Here is a 19,695-nt window from a genome sequence, read left to right on the forward strand (position 1 = left end):
ACTGAATTCAACAACACATCAAAAAGATCATTCACCATGACCAAGTAGGCTTCATCCCAGGAATGCAGGGGTGGTTCAACATACAAAAATCAATTATCATAATAAACCACATTAACAGAAGCAAAGACAAAAACCACTTGATCATCTCAATAGATGCAGAAAAAGCCTTTGATAAGATCCAACACCATTTCATGATACAAGCTCTAAGAAAACTAGGAATAGAAGGGAAGTACCTCAACATTATAAAAGCTATATATGACAAACCTACAGCCAGCATTATACTTAACAGAGAAAAACTGAAACCATTCCCTCTAAAATCAGGAAACAGACAAAGATGCCCACTATCTCCACTCCTATTCAACATAGTACTGGAATTCCTATCCAGAGCAATTAGGCAAGAAGAAGGAATAAAAGGAATACAAATAGGTAAAGAAATGGTCAAAATATCCCTGTTTGCAGATGATATGATCCTATACCTTAAAGACCCAAAATACTCTACTCAAAAGCTCCTAGACACCATCAATAGCTATAGCAAGGTAGCAGGATATAAAATCAACATAGAAAAATCATTAGCATTTTTATACACTAATAATGAACAAACTGAGAAAGAATATATGAAAACAACTCCATTTACAATAGCCTAAAAAAAATCAAATACCTAAGTGTAAACCTAACAAAGGATGTGAACGACCTCTAAAGGAAAACTATATACTTCTGAAGAAAGAGATTGAGGAAGACTATAGAAAGTGGAGAGATCTCCCATGCTCATGGATTGGTAGAATCAACATAGTAAAAATGTCTATACTCCCAAAAATAATCTACATGTTTAATGCAATTCCCATCAAAATTCCAATGACATTCATTAAAGAGATTGAAAAATCTACCATGAAATTTATATGGAAATACAAGAGGCCACGAATAGCCAAGGGAATACTCAGTCAAAAGAACAATGCAGGAGGTATCACAATACCTGACTTCAAACTATATTACAAAGCAATAACAATAAAAACAGCATGGTATTGGCACCAAAACAGACATGAAGACCAGTGGAACAGAATAGAGGACCCAGATATGAAGCCACACAACTATAACCAACTTGTCTTTGACAAAGGTGCTAAAAATATACGATGGAGAAAAGACAGCCTCTTCAACAAAAACTGCTGGGAAAACTGGTTAGCAGTCTGCAAAAAATGAAACTAGATCACCCTATGCCAATATTAACTCAAAATGGATCAAGGATCTTAATATCAGACCCCAAACTCTAAAGTTGGTACAGGAAAGAATAGGAAATACTCTGGAGTTAGTAGGTATAGGTAAGAACTTTCTCAATGGAATCCCAGCAGCACAACAACTAAGAGATAGCATAGATAAATGGGACCTCATAAAACTAAAAAGCTTCTGCTCAACAAAAGAAATGGTCTCTAAACTGAAGAGAACACCCACAGAGTGGGAGAAAATATTTGCCAGCTACTCAGCAGACAAAAGACTGATAACCAGAATATATAGGGAACTTAAAAAGCTAAATTGCCCCCAAATTAATGAATGGGCAAGTGAACTAAACAGAACTTTCTCAAAAGAAGAAATTCAAATGGCCAAAAAACACATGAAAAAAATGCTCATCATTTCTAGCAATAAAGGAAATGCAAATTAAAACCACACTAAGATTCCACCTCACCCCTGTTAGAATAGCCATCATTAGCAACACCACTACAACAGGTGTTGGCGAAGATGCGGGGAAAAAGGAACCCTCTTACACTGTTGGTGGGACTGTAGACTAGTACAACCACTCTGGAAAAAAATTTCAAGGCTACTTAAAAAGCTAAACATTGATCTACCATATGATCCAGCAATACCACTCTTGGGGATATACCCAAAAGACTGTGACACAGGTTATTCCAGAGGCACCTGCACACCCATGTTTATTGCAGCACTATTCACAATAGCCAATTTATGAAAACAGCCAGGATGCCCCACTACTGATGAATGGATTAAGAAAATGTGGTATTTATACACAATGGAATTTTATGCAGTCATGAAGAAGAATGAAATGTTATCATTTGCTGGTAAATGGATGGAATTGTAGAACATCATTCTAAATGAGGTTAGCCTGTCCCAAAAGACCAAAAATCGTATGTTCTCTCTCATATGCAGACATTGGATCAAGGACAAACACAGCAAGGGGATTGGACTTTGAGCACATGATACAGCGAGAGCACATAAGGAAGGTATGAGGATAGGTAAGACACCTAAAAAACTAGATAGCATTTGTTGCCCTCAACACAGAGAAACTAAAGCAGATACCTTAAAAGCAACTGAGGCCAATAGGAAAAGGGGACCAGGAACTAGAGAAAAGGTTAGATTAAAAAGAATTAACCTAGAAGGTAACACAAATGCACAGGAAATTAATGTGAGTCAACTCCCTGTATAACTATCCTTATCTCAACTAGCAAAAACCTTTGTTCCTTCCTATTATTGCTTATACTCTCTCTACAACAAAATTAGAGATAAGGGCAAAATAGTTTCTGCCAGGTATTGAGGGTTTCGGGGAGAAAGGGAGAGGGTGGGGAAAAGGGAGGGGGTGTATACATTGTATGCACATATGAATAAAATAAAAATAAAAAAATAAAAAAAAAAATAAAAATAGGACTATAAAAATTGAAAAAGAAAAAGAATTCCCTGTTACAGTCCCCTGGGATATCCATTTGTTCATTCATTCATTTATTGGTCAAAAATTTTCTGAATGCCTGTAATACTATGTTAATGGAGGCACTTAGATACCTAGCAGCTGTGAGCAAGATAGACAGTCATTGTTTTCTCAGAACTTGTGTTCTAGCCATGGGACAGAGATGGCAGATAAGAAAGCAGATGCACAAAGGCTGGGAACCACATGAAGGATTAATGTGGGTGCTAGGGAAGGCCTCCTAGAGAAAGTGATTTTAAGTTGAGACCTGAAATAAGAGGGAGCTCCTCTGGGGAGAAGTAAAGAAGGAGGTCTTCTCCAGATGTGCCAGATCTCAGGGATAGGAATGAAGACAAGAGAGTGAAGGATAGCTATAGTGTAGCAAGCAAAGGGTGTGGGCAGAAAAGCTGGCAAGGCTTGGATCAAACTCCAAGGCCAGGAGCTGGACTGAAGCGAAGGCCATTCTAACTCTGGGTGTGCCTCTGGGCTAATGACTACAGTAGGCTGCATTTTCCAAATATGGAAGCAAGACTATCTCCCATCTCTTACTTTCTTCTTCAATGTGACTTCATCTCGCCCCATCAGATGAGTAGACTTTTTTTTCTCTTCTTGTGAGTCTAGGTGGAATCTGTGCCTGCCTCGACTAATAGAATACAGCAAGAGGTGATGTATGCCAGTCCCAGGCATGGCTCTTACCTGGCCTGGCAATCTTCTACTTCTTGGAACATTCACTTTGGGGACACTCCCTTTTAGAACCTAGCAACCACACTCTGAGGAGCCCTAGTTACATGAAGGGATCACATTGTTCTGATTGACAATGCTAACTGAACTCCCAGTTAATCAGTTAGCATCAAATACCAATAAGGAGGGGGAGCCATTTTGGATGTCCAGCCCTATTAAACTTTCAGATGGCTGCAGCCCAGCCAACACCTGACAGCGAACTCAGGGAGAAATCATGAGTCAGAATGGCTCAGCAGAACGCAGTCAACTCTCAGAACCAGGAGAAATAGCGCATATTATTATTTTAAGCCGTTATATTTTGGGGTGAATGATTATTCAGGAATAGACATCTGACCAGTGACCACTCAATGCTGAGGTGCTTGATACTCCCCTTAATGGAGAAGTTCTGAGCCAACGAAAACCAAGGGAAGGGCTTTTTATAGACAACTGCTTTCAGAACTTAAGAGGTTTTCACTTCAGGTCAATAACTCCTCACCCCAAGAATTTTAGCAATTTTTTTGTACCCTAAAATGCTTCTCTTGTCTGATAACATGCTCCTCTTATTCTAAGAGATTAAGCATTGCAGAGAAATTAAGGCCCTGAAGGTCATTTTTCTGGGATAGAGGTTGCTTAGGATTAACTGCACAACCGTGGACTTTGGATTCAGAAAGAGAACATGTTGATCCCCTATCCCATCATTTCCTGACTTATTTGGGTCAAATAAGTTTAAGCTTCAGAGTCTGTTTCCTCATCCACAAATTGGGAGGACTTTTGCAAAGTGGAGAGAGAACTAAATGAAATTTTTTTGCAAAGTGCCTGGTGTATCATAGATGCTTTGAAATGTTACTTGCATCTGACTCCCCTCCACTGCTCTCTGGTTCCTCTACTTCCCCTTCCTTTCCCCCTTTATTCCTCAGTGCTAGGATCCAGGCCTTGAAGCACAAAATAAAGAGTCTAAGTACATGAGAAAGCTGAGACAGAGCCTGTAGTCCAACAAGCATGACACTGGGCTTAGTCATTGAGTTTGGAAGGAGAGCAAAGGTCCCCCTCAAAAGTCCTTGGAGGCTGATGTTTCTCCCTTTGCTGGGTGATTCATGATCTTGGGGCTATTTCAGGTTATTGTTAATTGGCCTTTTAGTTTACAAAGCACTTTCACACACCTTATTGCATTTGATCTTCACAATAACCATAGGGAAGTTATTTTCTTCATTTTATAGATGAGCCAAGTAAAACTCACAATGGTTAAGAAATGAGCCCACAAACAAATAATAAGAGGCAAAGTCTAAACTTGAATCCAGGTGATTTTGCTCCTCTGATAGTACATTTCCACTGTTCTCACACTGTCTCCTGAAAGTAATTGTTGAATTGGTAACACAATGGGTCACTCATCAAGAGATGTCTGTCAAATGAAGTTTTAAAAAGGGACTTCTGGAAATAGACAAGTAAAAATCATAGCCCCTGCTTCTTCAATAGAACTGCCATTTAGGAGAGAGATGAGAAAAGCGCTTTCTAACCAAGGCTTTCTGTCTTTCCAGCACTCTGCCTTTAGAACTCCTACTCTTGCAATTCCAATTGCCCTACTGGGCAATTATGTCCTTGCTTCTATTCTTCCCTAGTTGAGATTCTGAGGTCCATCATTACAGTACGTTATGTAACATTCTCTTTTACCCCCTTTCTCCTCATTGTGCTTGCCTGGAAAGCTCTCAATCCTGGATAAATTTACCTCTAAATCTACACAACCCCTGTACCTTCCTAGCTGAAGATGGCTGGGCAAAACATACCGCTGGAGAGTAGCTTTGGTTTAAATTCAGATGGACTAACTTAATTCCTCTGCAGTTCCCTAGAGACCACTTACTTTCCTTTTGCTAGATACCCCCTGTCTTTCCCCAAATACTCAGTATCTCCCCTCCCATAATACCCAGATGGGAAATTCATAACCTTTTAAACCACATCTACCTATCTCTCTACCTTTGTTCTCTACCTTTGACCTACAGGTTCCTAGATGAGGAAACCCCTTCACTTTTGCTACCTGATACTGCAGCAACCTTAAGACTTGCTGTTCAAGGACATCACTCTAGCAATTCCTCTGCATTATCCATTTCTTCCTTCCTAATGCATCAATTCCATTAGCACACACCATTGCTATTTTCCCCATCTTAAAATAATGCCTGCCTTGACCCTTTATTGCCCTTTAGCTTTTTCTTTATTTCTCTATTCTCCTTTACAGCAAAACTCAAAAAAGTTGGTGCTAGACAATGTCAAATTCCTCTTCAATTCACAGTATACTCTTGATTGTCTTTCTCCTCCGCCAAACCATCAAACTGCTCTCATCCAGGTAACTAATGACATCCATGCTCCTAAACTCAGTGGTCACATCTCAGTCCTAATCTTCTTTGTCTCTGGGAAGCACTGAACTATGTAGATGACTTCCTTCTCCTTGAAGTCTTGTCCTCCCTAGACTCATAAGAGCCCATGTGTTTCTGGATTTCCTCTGATTCACTGACTAGTCCTTGTTTTCCTTTGCTGGTCTCTGTTTCTCTCCCTCACCTACAAACTCTGAAGAGCACCACAGCGCCATCTTCAGAACTCTTTTCTGTGTGGTCACTGCTTTAATGACCTTATCTAATCTCTTTCAATAAGCTGATGACTCCCTGTTATGAGCTGAATTGCGATCCTCCAAAATTCATATGTTGAAGTTCCAACTTCCAATGGGGCTTTATTTGGAGATCTGGTCTTTGAAGAGATGATTACATTCAAAATGAGACATTAGCATGATCTCCAATCTAATCTGACCAGTGTCTATAAGAAGAGGAAATTTGGACATACAGAGAGACACCAGGAGTACATGTGCACAGAGAAATGACCATGATGAGGGCATAGCAAGAAAGCGACCATTTGGAAGTCTCAGGAGAAATCAAGCCTTCCAACATCTTGATCTTGAATTTCTAGACTCTAGATCTATGAAGAAATAAATTGTTGTTGTTTTAGCCACTTGTTCTGTGGTGTTTTGTTATGAATGGCTCAAGGAAATAAACACATTGTCAAATTTTCTTCTTCATCCCAGAACTCTGCTAGAACACATACATCCTGTTGTGGATCTGACATCTTCACTTGGATACTAATAGGCATCTCAGGCTGATCATTATTTTTCTCTCATACCTGTCTTCTGCATCTTATTAAATGGCAACTCTAAACTTCTTGCTAAAGAAGTTATTCTTGGAGCCACCTATAACTTCTCTAGTTCACTCTCTCCTGTCATGTTCTGTATTGAATTTATAAGGAAATACTTCAAACTCTACCTTAAAATTGTATTCAAAATATATTATTTTATACCACCATCATGCCTCACTTTAGTCCAAATGCCATTTTCCATCACTCTGGGATAGGCCAGCAGCCTCCTATCTGTTCTTCTTTGTGCCTTCACCACCTTCTCAGTCTATTTATAACTGCAACCAGAATGAGCCTATGAAACCCTGCCTTCATTCCCATATCACTCAGAATAAACCAAAGTCCTCACAGCGTCTGACCCCTGACCTCACCTACTATCCTTTCCATATTCCCTTCAGATAACTTTATCTCCTTCAGATCTTTGTTTTAATGACATGTTCTCAAGGAGGGCTTCCTCAACGACCTCTCTACCTCTGCCTAAAATTTGTTGACCCAGTTTGTTGAAACTATATGTGTTAGTTTCTTTTATAAGGGTCTTAATCTTATCCACAAGGGAGAAGTCTGCCTATCCTAATTACCTCTTAAAGTCCCAACTCTTAACACTACCATATTGGCCATTACCTTCTAACACTGAAATATCAAGAAGATACATTCAAACCACAACACACACCAACATTTTGAAGACATCAGGCCCCAAGCAGTACTGAACTGGGCTCCATTAAACTTATAATTCAAAAGCATAAGAAAATCAGCCTGACTTAATCTGCCACAGACTACAGCCCACTTTGGCAAATTGAGGATAGTAGTGTAAGCACTAGTGGTGTTGGACAAACTTTGGCAAAAGTGGGAATGGTGTTTTATGGAAAATCATCATGGCACATGGAATATGGCAGTGGCTCCTAGCAGAGGCAGCTGGTCTTACACCCAGAAGTGGTAGTAGCTATACTCATCAAAAACACTTGACCCCAGTGGAATTGGCAATGATGCCTGGTAAATGACAACAAGTGACTGTAAAAGCATATACATTATTAGCAAGTGTGGGGCACCACTGGGGACATCCAGAACTATACTCAGAGGGCAAGGTGAAGGTGAAAGGAGAAGGATGGGCAAGGGTAGGGAGTTCTGCTGAACAGGGAGGATTTGCAGAAGTAGGGACATGCAAAACCAGCTAGTGATATTTGTGTTCTATGGGACCTCATCATATCCAGAGCTTGTTTCCTAAAAGCAGGGTAAATGTCCAAGACAAGTCAAGTACAAGATTGACATCACTCAAGAAAGAAGGTTGTAGATAGGCTGTGGACTCTACCTTCAACCATACCATGATTTAAACTTTTTTAATGTTTAAATCAGTGATTTAGATAAACTTGTGGAGAGCATGCTTAGCAAGTTTATTGTTATGAAGAGGATAACTTCTAATAATCACAGCTAACATTTATGAGGTTCTTACTATATGACAAATGCATATGGCTTAGCCATAGCAATATGTGAAAGAGAGATGTGAAGTTACATAAAACTCAATATATTAAAAAATTAAAGTGACCACAAAAAAGTAATGTGTTTTTAAGAGTATTTAATAGTATTTCATAGTTAAAATTAAGAAGGTGGTTGTCTCATCTTATTCTATAGTATTCAGAACACATTAGGAATATGTTGTTCTCCAAGGACTTGCTGAACCTTCCTTAGACTTCATAGAAATCTAGGATGCTTATGCCCCACTGTTATTTTCCCAAAGGTCAAGGTTGTACTCCTGCCTGGCAGCTCTGCCAGCTATTCCTGGTTGCTGTCCCATTTTCTGCCACAGGCTTTTACCTTAATAAAATTCTTGTTATTACATCTTGGTGTCTTCTTCTCAGAGGATTTGGACTAACACATATATCTAATAAAACAGCAAAATTTATAATATTGAAAGTCCTTGATTTTGGTATTGTCACTAGCATTTGCTTCTGCTTATACACCCACATTAAAATAGTTGAATGAAAGTGATCTTATTTGTAAAATGGGGAGGCAGTAACTAAATAAGTAAATCTGGTGAAGCCTCAACAAGATTTCTATTGCGACTTGTGATAAGAAAGTCAAATGCTGGAAACCTTTGCTGAAACCTTACACTTCACTACATTTGTCTGGCAGTGTATGCCTTTCTCCTACTCACATTTCACTTAAGAGATAGGACTGAGTGAATGGGCACTTGTTGGCTACAGACAGATTCTCTGGTCTGTAGCAGATTTATTCAACATTGCCTGTGCATTTGAGGAAAATGACTGACTCAGTATTACTATGAAATTGTCTAGACTTAGCAAAAGGAAAGGTAAAAATATTTGGTTTGCTAGAAATGATCTATCCAACTGTGAGATAAAATTTTTCACTTATCAGATTGGCAAATATTTAAAAGATTGATCACATCCGGTGTTGATGAGGGGGTCAGGAAATAAGCTACTTCTTTATACATGCTAGGAGTATAAACAAGTAAAACTTTTTAGTAAGGTTAATTTTTCAGGATCTATGAAAATCAATGATACACACAGTTTATAGTCATCCTATGTTGGAATCTTTCCTGCAGAATGTTTGTACAGGAATACAAATATCTACAGGGATGCTGTGAACTGTAGGGTTGTTTGCAGCAACAACAAAGGAAGCGGTATTAATGGCCAGCAAGATAAAGCTGGTTAAATAAATTACAATATATTCATACCATGGAATATTATGCAGCTGTTAACAGGGCTGCTACTAATCCAGAGGCCACCTTTGGGTAAGTTAGAAAAAAAAAATGTCCCTTCCTCTAGGTGAACCGAGGACATTCCAGGAAGCACAGTTTGGTCAATGGGCACAGGCTGGGTTGTAACTTTCATTTCTCTCCTCTGCTAGGTGCTCCTTTTCTACATACAATCTGAACAATATTTAACAACCCTAGATGTTAAAAAAATAATGAGATCGTGTCATAGGTAATAACATGGACCCTATACTGTTCACATTTGCTCCTCAAGTATGTAAGTAAAATTTGAAAGTTGGAGGATGTGTTAGTTATCTGTATTACTTTATAATAGATGTTCCCAAAACATAGTGTCTTGAAACAACACATAGTAGGGCCAGAGGTGGTGCTCAGTGGTAGAGCCTCTACCTAACATGTGTGTGGCCCTGGGTCCCTTTCCCAGCACCACCAAAAACACAAACCACAGCAATCCAAATATTTATTATCTCACAGTTTCTGTGGGGCAGGATTCCAAATACCACTTACCTGGGTCCCCTGGCTCAGGGTGTCTCGCCAGTGTATAATCACAGAGTTGGCTAGGGTCACAGGCATCTTAGGGGACCACCAGGGAAGGGTCAGCATCCAAGGCCACTCATGTGGCTGTGGCAGGACTTAGTTTCTTGTCTGCTATTGCACTGAAGGCCTTAGTTCCTCAATTGCTGTTCCCTGGAGGCATTTCTCCATTCCCTGGTGCTATAGTTTGGATCTGGAATATTCCCCAAAGAGCCTTATATTAAAGACTTGACTTCAAGTTTGATGTTACTGGGAGGTAGTAGGATGTGGGGGTAGTGGGAGATCCTCCAGGCCCTGGGGGCATGTCCTTGAGGGGCTAGTGGGACTCTGCTCCCTCCCTTTCTCTTTCTCATCCCAGTCGTGAGGTGAGCAGTTTTGCAATGTGCTAGTACCATGATGTGCTGCTTTGCCACAGGCACAAAAACAATGGGCTCAATTGATCATGAACTGGAACCTCCAAACAAAACATTTTTTTTTGTAAGTGGATCTTCCCAGGTATTTGTTACAGTGCCAGAAAGCTGACTAACAATTGAGATCTCATAAGGTAGTTCACATCATGGCAGTTAGCCTCCTTCAGAATGAACAAGTGAGACTTGCCACAGAGAGTGGGGGCAAGAGGGAAGTCATAATTCTTTATACCGAATTTCAGAGTTGGGATCCCCTAGAAACAAGTAATTAGCTTCAGTCCATAAATTAAGGGCATGAGTACCAAAAGGGGGGAGACATTTGGAACCATTTTAAAAGCTACTTGCCACAGACAATGTGGCAAACATGAAAATGGTTCTGCTAGGCAGAGAAGGGGAAAGTTTTTGTTTCAAATATTCCTTTAAATTTAAAGTTATGAAAATAGTGAACACAAAGACCTCCTGTGCATCCATTTACCCAGATTAACTAATTGTTTCCATTTTATTCCATTTGCTTTGTCTCTATACCTGTGCTCACATATGCATACATGTTAGTTTGCCTCTGCATCATTTGAATGTAACTGGGTAATATTGTGTTCTTTTACTTAATTTTTTAAGAGTAAAGACATTCTCTTACAAAACCATAAAAATATTAAGATCAGGAAATTAAACATTAATATTGCATTGTTACAGAATCCATATTCAAATTACATCACATTTCCCAGAAATTCCTTTATAGCTATTTTTTTCCTTAGCCCGGGATCTGATCCAGGATCATGCATTTCATTTAGATGTCATGGCTTTTTAGTCTCATTTAATCTGGAACCGTTTCTCACCCTTTCCGTGTCTTCCTTAATTTTGACATTTTTTTTTGAAGAGTATGGGCCAATTATTTCATAGAATACCTCTCAATTAAGATTTGTTCAGTGTTTCCTCATAATTACATTTAAGTTACCCATTTGGGGCAGGAATATCTCTGAAGTGTGGTTGAACAGGAATGCTTTTAGTGAACATGAATTATTGGAATTTGTTATAATGAAGATTTACTTCTATGATAAAAACTGAAGATGTTACTGCTAGGGGAAAAAACCCTTCTTCCTCCATTATCTCCAATAACTCTTTCCCGTGGTAAATGACGGCTGTAGGTGTTTACAGTAGGTACTGACCATGGCGTGATTTATTCTTGCCATCCTGATCATTGAGTTCTTTTGGATGCTTTAAAGAAAGCCAGACAAGGGGTGACTTCATCAGTTAAATAAGTAATTATAGAGCCAATATTATTAGTGTTATAATTACAGATATTATAGTATTTTCTTAGTGCTTCAGATGAATTTGTGATTACTTTTCAATGCTAAGCCAGAAGAATATTAACTAAGTTTGGGGTAGCTTCATTTCTGGAGAGGAGAAGAAAGAAGAGAAATGGATTGAAAGAGGAGGACATCACAGATTTGAGAATGCATTTTACTTAGGGTGTGCAGTTTGTTCCTGACCACCTAATGTCTTCTTTTCCTTGAAGGTTTAGCAAGGATTTATTTTAGTATAATAGGGTGAAGCATAGACAAGGAGAGGGGGAGAAAAACAAAGAGAAACATTTCCTTCCCCCATGCAGGAAATGGGAGTGGAGACTCAAAATGGTGGCCCCTATCTCTTAGTCTTATACTGGAGAGCTAATGTCTTCTTTATGGTGGTCGTTTGTGTGCCTTTTATGGGACCTTCGCCTCTGAATGAACACCTCCTAGGTAGACTGTGCACTGCATATAAGCAATGCATTTGGGTGCTTAACTACTAGCCAGCCTTGGGTTTTATAATTGGAAAGGGTGGGGGACCCTTTCTGGAATGTTCCCACAGACACCCAGTATTTGAACTCATGCCACTCTCCAGACATCAGCTTTGGTGTGGCAACACACTGCTCATCAGGAGAGCTGAATTCTGAGCTTGGGTAGCTTGGCTTGGTTGAATACAGTTGTTGCTCTTTCTCTCTCATGAACACAGTGCTGGATTTTTGACCTCTCCTGGCACAATTTCCCAATATCCTCTTCCCCGACTGGCTCGGTAGATGGTCGGAAGCTGCCACACTCTTTCCACCCCCTTGATTCTCATCTTATTATCAGATTTTCTCCCCTGCTCCTTAGCCAGGGACTCTGGGGAAGGGATTGTTTTGGCTGGAATTTGACAAGGCACAGGTGGTTTCACCAGCTGCAAGTTCTTTAGTTCTTGTTGGCCGCCCACCAACTCTTGGTCTTTTCACAGTTCTTTCTGTGGTGGTGGAGGAGGAGGAGGGGCAGGAAGGGACAGTAGGTCCTTGATGTTGTTGTTCAACATCAGCAGCTGTCTCAGGTTGGCATTGAGTCCAGAGTGTTCTTTGGGAAGTTTTTTTTGTTGTTGTTTTTTCTTTTCCTCTTGAGATTGGAGAGAGTTAAAGGGAATAGCCAAAAACGGACAGCTCCGCCTGCATCTTGGTCCATAGAGTCAGGCGTAAGGGTACCATACTCCCCCTTGCTTGCGTCCCTGTCCAGTTGTGCCTGGCTCCCACACTCAGCACGGGGAAGTGGGGGCCCACTCTCAGCCTGAGAAATTCAGGCACACACTCGGCTGCTTGCCTCTTCGCTCCTGGGCTGGTTGCAGTCCAATGACACCAGCATCGTCTCCCAAAATAGACGAAAATAATCCTCAACTCCATCTCTGAAATGCTTCTTTTTGAGGAAAGAAAAAAAGGAACTTAAAACTTGAAAGCTTTTTTCCTTTTTCCTCTTCCTTTCCCAGCATCTTTTTGATAGCAATAATAAAACACTTGACTGTGCTGTTTGACCTCTGGGCCAGCTCGTTCACTGTTCTCTTCTCAGGCCTTTGTATTTTGAAAACATTAATTTGACCCCTTTCCTTCGTAAGGCTTCAAGCCCCTGCTCAGGTCTCCTCAGACTTTCCTTCCTGTAAGGCTGTGCTTGAAAAGCATGGCTCAGGGCTCTCCTTGATGTGTGTGGGCGCTCGCCTCCCCATTAATCTAAACCCACGTGAAAGGGGAAGCTGGTGGCCCTTTCTTGGTAAATTCCTCTCCCTGTCTTCCCTCTGATCCTCTGTTGATTTCTCCCTGCCCTCCTCCTCCCTAATCACCTCATCCCTCAGCCCTTGACATATACTAGAATCTTCATGTTGGTGTGAGCTGGTTAGATCCAAGGGCTGTGTGGCAAAATCTCTAGGCAGGGTAGAGGCAGACATCAGGGAGGCCCACACACGTTTCCAGGGGCTATGACATCACTCCTTTCTCCTTCTATCCTTTTAACAGCTGCTTGAAGAGCTGGATTCTCTTTGATAAAAATTACCTGATTTGCTCCTGGGATTTTTCCTCTGTTATAGAATTATTCTATATACTTCCCAGCTCTGGCTTGTAAAAGAAAGTTATGGGAGGCACATCTTGGTAACTTTGTGTGTGTTTGGTTAGGTTCTGCCTGTCCAGAATTAGCTCCTCCAGAGAATATAAGTCCCTTAGCTGTTTAATGATGTTTTGTTGATATTACACATCTTTCTGTTTGCTTTACACACAGAGCATTTCTTTGAAACCCAAACAGCCTAGAACAAGGTGCAGAAAGATATTAAGGCAGAGGTGTATATGTGTGTGTTGGGGGGGGGTTGGGATGGTGGGGCAAGGGCAGGGAAGCAGAAATAGCAAAAGTGATGAAGGGTGATGAGAAAAGGAAAGGTGGAAAAGTGTTTCCGCCCCCCAGTTTTTTTTCCTGGGGAAGGACACAGTGATGCTGTAAAATTATGAAGCATGATTTCCAGAACCTCAGAGACCTACATCATCAAAGAGGAGTATAAATTCCCCTCTAAAGCCCAGTGTAAATGACTTTTGAATTGCCTACTGCTTTGCAGTTTGCAAAACTCTTATCTTCTTTTTTCCAGAACAACCATGAATGGTATTATTTGATTTGGCCTAATCAGCATTAAAAAAAAAAACATGGTTCTGTGTTATATGTCACTGCAAAGTATTTGTCACACTTAGGGGATGCTGGTTACACCTGTCAATTGAACAAAGAAAATGTGCATCTTTCCTATCCATCTCTCTTTGCTTCAAGGCCCAGCAATGCTAATCTTCAGCAATATTCTTTTCCCAATAAGAGCTCACATCCAATCTGAATGCTAAATAATGTTGTCACGAGGTTGCATGGGCACTGGTTAAGATCTATGCCCAAACTATAATGAATCTCTCTTCTACATAACTGTTATTGTGGCCAAAATTGGTGAACAGCCCATCCTCAAGGGAGCAGTGGGAGGAGACCAGAATATTGTGTTGGATTCTGTCCTGGACATATCTTCTGCTAGACTCCTGGAGCAGTTTAACAAGGCTGGGCTAAGCAGGCCTGAATGGCTTTCAAATGACAGATTTATGGAGGGAGGCCTAATTAGATCACAGTAATTTGTAGTACGACAATATCTTTTGCTCAAGATCTCAAAGCAAATTTCTGCCTGATAGGTGGGCAAAACAAAGACCCACAAATGTCAAAGGATATTCTCAGTGTCACAGAGAAAATCCTTGAGCATTCTGGATACGAGTCACACCTTGCCTTTGTAAAACATTCTACAGTTTTACTACACCTTCATATAATTTTATCTATTTTGAGTATCACAAAATCCTACGGTATAGGTAGGAAAGGGACTAGTATTTTTCTCATTTTAAAGAAAAGAAAAATAGAGGCACTACATAACTAGATAACGTGCTCAAAATCATGTAGTCAATAATGGGGTTGATTTTTATGTATTTCATGTGGATGAAACACTATTTCTCCAGACTGTAAGCAGTAAGGACAGTAGAATATCTGAAAATACTGAGATTCTGCTTCTAATGACTTATCAGTCATTAGCTGAGAAATACCAGCTGCAGAGAAGCCAAACTGAAGAACAGTGGCAGGAGGTCTGGGGACTTAGCTCAGTCAAAGGCTTGAAACAAATTGCAAACAAAAGTGTGAGGAGTACACAGAAACCTGGAGTTCGCACATCATGCTGCAGCCATGGTCATGAGGGGACTATGGTGGCATGTCAGTCATTTGTCAACAGAAGTAGTGATGCTCTGAAAGAAAAGGTACAATAGTGGATGGAAGTACTGAGTGCCCTTTTCCCCCAGGCCTCTCCTTCACAGGATCCCTGACCTGCCTGGTGAGAGCATCCATTCTACGTGACCTTTCACCTATTGAATTTACTAGGAATCCTCTTCCTCTTGGTTCCTCTCTTTGTGGTTAGGATGATGCATCAGTATTGCCTTCAGGAAATTTGCTGTGCAGTAAGAGAGCTAAAACATGTATCTTAATGAGCGAGGTGGAAGGTGGGGCCTGTAACAAGGCTTGTCTTAGCCTTTTATTAGCTGTGCTTGCTTGTAATGGGTGTCATTTGCTCTTTTATAAGATGTGGATTGAGGCTTACTCTTTCAGGTTTCCCAGCAGGACTCTGCACATGGCTGATGCTCATAAATTTTTGCTGACACTCGGATGATGGTTTGATTCTCCCTTTTGTTGTCTTGACATCTCTTACTGAAACAGATCTTGATAGAACACTGACCTATGTGAGTAGTTTGGATGTTTACTTTTCTTTTTTCCATCTTTATGTCTCTCTCTCTCTCTCTCTAAATATGAACACTCTGCCATTTTGAAAATGGAGCCAATACTTACTGCTTCATGACCAGTGTGGTTATAAATATGGTGGCAGAGAAGTTCATTTTCTAATACTTGAATGTCTCCAGCATGTTAGGGAAAAGTTTAAACACAGGTATACATATTTTTGCAAATCCAAATACTTTTATTCTTAGAATGTAAACAAGAAGAAATAAAGGAGTTTTCCATCGAGAGAGGTCATATCATATGGTCCTAGCCCAGGCCTGCCCTGCCTCCTCCTTGGAATTAATTCGAGTGGGCAGATAATGGATGGGAGGCAGGTTTGGGGACCTGCATAGTCTTGAGGCAGTCTCCTCTAACTGTTTAATCACATGGATTATGACAAAAAAAAAAAAAAAAAGCACACAAACTGTGGGCTTGGCAGATTCTGCCAGAGCAGGAGGGAAGGTGATAGCCTTCTCCCAAGTCAGAGGAGGGATGGATATTGAATAAATCACAACAAATATGTGATCTGTTCTGCAAATGATATGAAAAATTAAATACGAAGAAAAGGGAAGATAGGGCTTCTCAAATGACAGAGCTGTGGAGAGGGTGAAGGGGGAGGCAGTAGGGGGAGGGGTCAGAGTGCCAAATTTGTGAAAAGAAAAACACTGATACTATGCAGAGTCTGAATGATGCCATGCTTCCCTCGTCCAGATGGCAATTTTTAAGAGTTGTACTTGCATTTTTCTGATTGAGCAGACTTCACTCGGATACTGTTATTAATGTTAGAACTTGGGGCTCAGGCTCCTGTTTGTCACCAATGCTGGTTGACACTGCTGTTTAGTTGAAGCAGAGCTTGACATTCAGACAGAGGCACACTGGGCTTCTCAGAACCAGAAGGTTGATTCCCAGGCAGAGGTCCCACCACTTCATAAAGTGGAAGACCCTTGGCTTCCCAGATTGATTCTCTTTATGATTTAGAAAACAAACATCTTGCTTAGTTTCTTATGAACAGGGGCTGCCTGGTTTTTAAAGGTTGTGTTGGAAGTGAGGGAGGTTATTTTATTGTTGTTCAGTCCTGCTAAGTTGTTAGCTAAGGGTTGGTTCTCAAAAGATAATGAGTTATGTGTAAGTAACCCTGAGGACAGTTGGGGAAAGTAGATTACAGTGTTAGGTATCATTTTGGGAACAGGTAATGTATGACACGAGGTCATTGTGTAACTTGGAAGTATGTCATGATTCTTTTAGCTAGAAAATAATGCTGAACAAATTTTCTTAGAGATTCCCAGGCAAGAGGGAATTCCTTAGAATCCTTTCTCATCTTGGTATTGGAATCCAAAGCCAAAGGATGTCTGTCTAAGATCAAAGGAGTTCAAGGGAAGTGTACTGTTTTGCACTTCTTGAGATTTCTAGAGAATGATGCAGATCCCACTTCTTTGTTCAGAGATGCCAGCCTGTGAATCCCAGGCAAATCTCCCTCTTGGTTTTAGTTGTCACTGATGTCTATTTATAGTCATGGCCAAATGTGACCTCATCCTCCAGGTTTTGCAAGCTCAGCAAAGTGAGGCCAGGTTAGCCTGGCCACAGGTCTCTGAGGAGCACCCCAGATGCTGCAGTGTATCTTGTCAGCAAGGCCAAGGTTGTTCTCTTTCTGCTACTCCTTAAATGGCTTTCAGCTCAGCATATCAGAGAACAAGGTGATTGGAGGACCCATCTTTGAAATCAGAAAAAAAAAAGGGGGGAGGGTTCCTGAATATGTATGAGTTTCCCATTTTTCTGTCTTTTTCCTCTCTTTTTTATTCATTTTCCCTTTATTTTCTTCCTTCATTCTTCTGTTTCCCTTTTTCTCCCCCTTCCTACTTTTTGAGGACTAGAATACGGCAGAAAATGGTGAAACAATGGTAGATTGAGTAAATCCCTCTAGAAGAGCCCCTGTGAGAGCTGATCACCAAGTTTCTAGGGATTCAAACAGAAACCTAATCTGTTTTCAGAAGTATTTAAACACTGACACAGAGGCAGACCACACAGCTGAGAAAATGATACCCTCGTTTTGGGAATAGCCATTAACTTAGTGAGCTCTGCTTAATTTCACAGTCCTTTTCTTGAGGCGCCTTGTTTGTCCAATCCATATTCGTTGTGTGCCACCCATGTGCCAAGCTCTCTCAAAGGTCCTCTGCTATCTATTTTCCTGGGGGATTTCATCCTGAGTTTTGAGAAAAACTGATTTAATGATGAAGCTAGAGCTTTATCTCTGAAGAAGAACTCCATTCCTCTGACATGGTCTATTCATTGGAGTTAGAGAATTTTTTTCCTTCTTCTAATTCAAGTCTTTATTAAGCTAGTGATAGTTCTGGAGATCCTGTCCTTCAGATTTAATTCAATTAATGTTTACTCAGCATGACTGAAACAATGTGGCTTCAAGTGAACAAAGTCAGGAATTAGTCGATCTGGTTAATTCAGTTGAAAAAAATCTGTTTAGTCAATTGTTAAAGAAACTTGACTAATCAGTGGAGATCTGTGGTTTACATCCTGAAGTTGTCAGGAGGGGTATCACTGTATGTGGCCTTGCCCAGAATGATTCCTGCAGAAGTGGCTCCTGTCCCTCTATTAACCCATGCAGACTAAAAGATAGGGCACTCAGAAAACCCAAAGAAACATGGGAAAAACAGCCCAGAAATGAATTCCACAAAGATCAGAAATGAATTGAGCAAAGATCTTATCCCTGGGAAAAGGGAACATGTTCTACTCTCAGCTTTAACCAGGAAGAATCGTATTTGTAAAAAACCATATTTATGTCATATTTGTGTCATAACAATGAAGTATCTTAAAAATGAAACCTACCTTGAATTTTTGGCATGGAATTAACCTGAGACAAAGATGAACAAGAGAAATAAAAATAGCATCAAGAAAATAGCAATGCAAATATCCTTTTTCATCAGTGTCCTTATAAACTAAAAACCCAAGAGCTTCTCTGATTTCATTTTTTGGTAATTGCAACAGAAAATTGCAACTGGACTGACAGTGTGTGTACCTTACATGTTTACAAATTGCCAAGTGATAGCAGCCCTGTAGCTGAAAGGCTGGGGGATTTCCCCCAGAAATACTGGCCACCCTTTAAGAGCAGTGACGTTTATAGACAACATATCCTGGATGAAAGGAATGAACTGAAAACCATACATTGGATGAACATCAGTTCTCAGCTTCCTCCAAATAATTTGGCTTTCACCTTTGCTTCTGCTGCTTTTCTCTTTAGGATACAAATATTCTACAGCACCTAACTGGATTTCTCTTTCTTTACTCTTACCTCCTAGAAAATTCTTCACTTTGAGATAAGTCTAGATATTTAACAGGAGCATTGGGGAAAATATTGCAGATACTCTCAATCACAGAGAATCCACTTTTATGAACTAGAATATAAATATTTCAGCAAAAATTTGATTCCCTGGTCCACCCAGAACTTTCTCAGTCATTACCCCCAGGCTGTCAGAGAATAAGTTTTAAAGAACTTAAACCTGTTTCAATACTTGTCTAAATGAAACTCAAATTGAATTGACTTTTGCATATTTCACCACATGGGATTTATATATCTCTGTAATTATGAAGGATCTGTTGTTAATTGGAGTTAAAAGTAGATGTTAGAATTTTCACTCTCCTGGAGCAGTGGTCACCACTCTTGGGGTCAAGGACATTTTGAGTTGAAAGAGTGATTTCAAGGGACCAGTGACTTCCTGTGTCTACTAAACATCATCTGTGTACAGAATGAATGTCCCAGGGGTCACAAGGGTGAAGATTGGGAATCTTTCCTAGAACATACAAGTCTCAGTTTAGTCCCTTGCTTCTGCCAGCCTCACTTAAAGAGTTAGGGGTCAGCTTCTCATT

The sequence above is a fragment of the Castor canadensis genome, chromosome 11 (assembly GCF_047511655.1).
Source record: "Castor canadensis chromosome 11, mCasCan1.hap1v2, whole genome shotgun sequence".
NCBI lineage: Eukaryota > Metazoa > Chordata > Mammalia > Rodentia > Castoridae > Castor > Castor canadensis.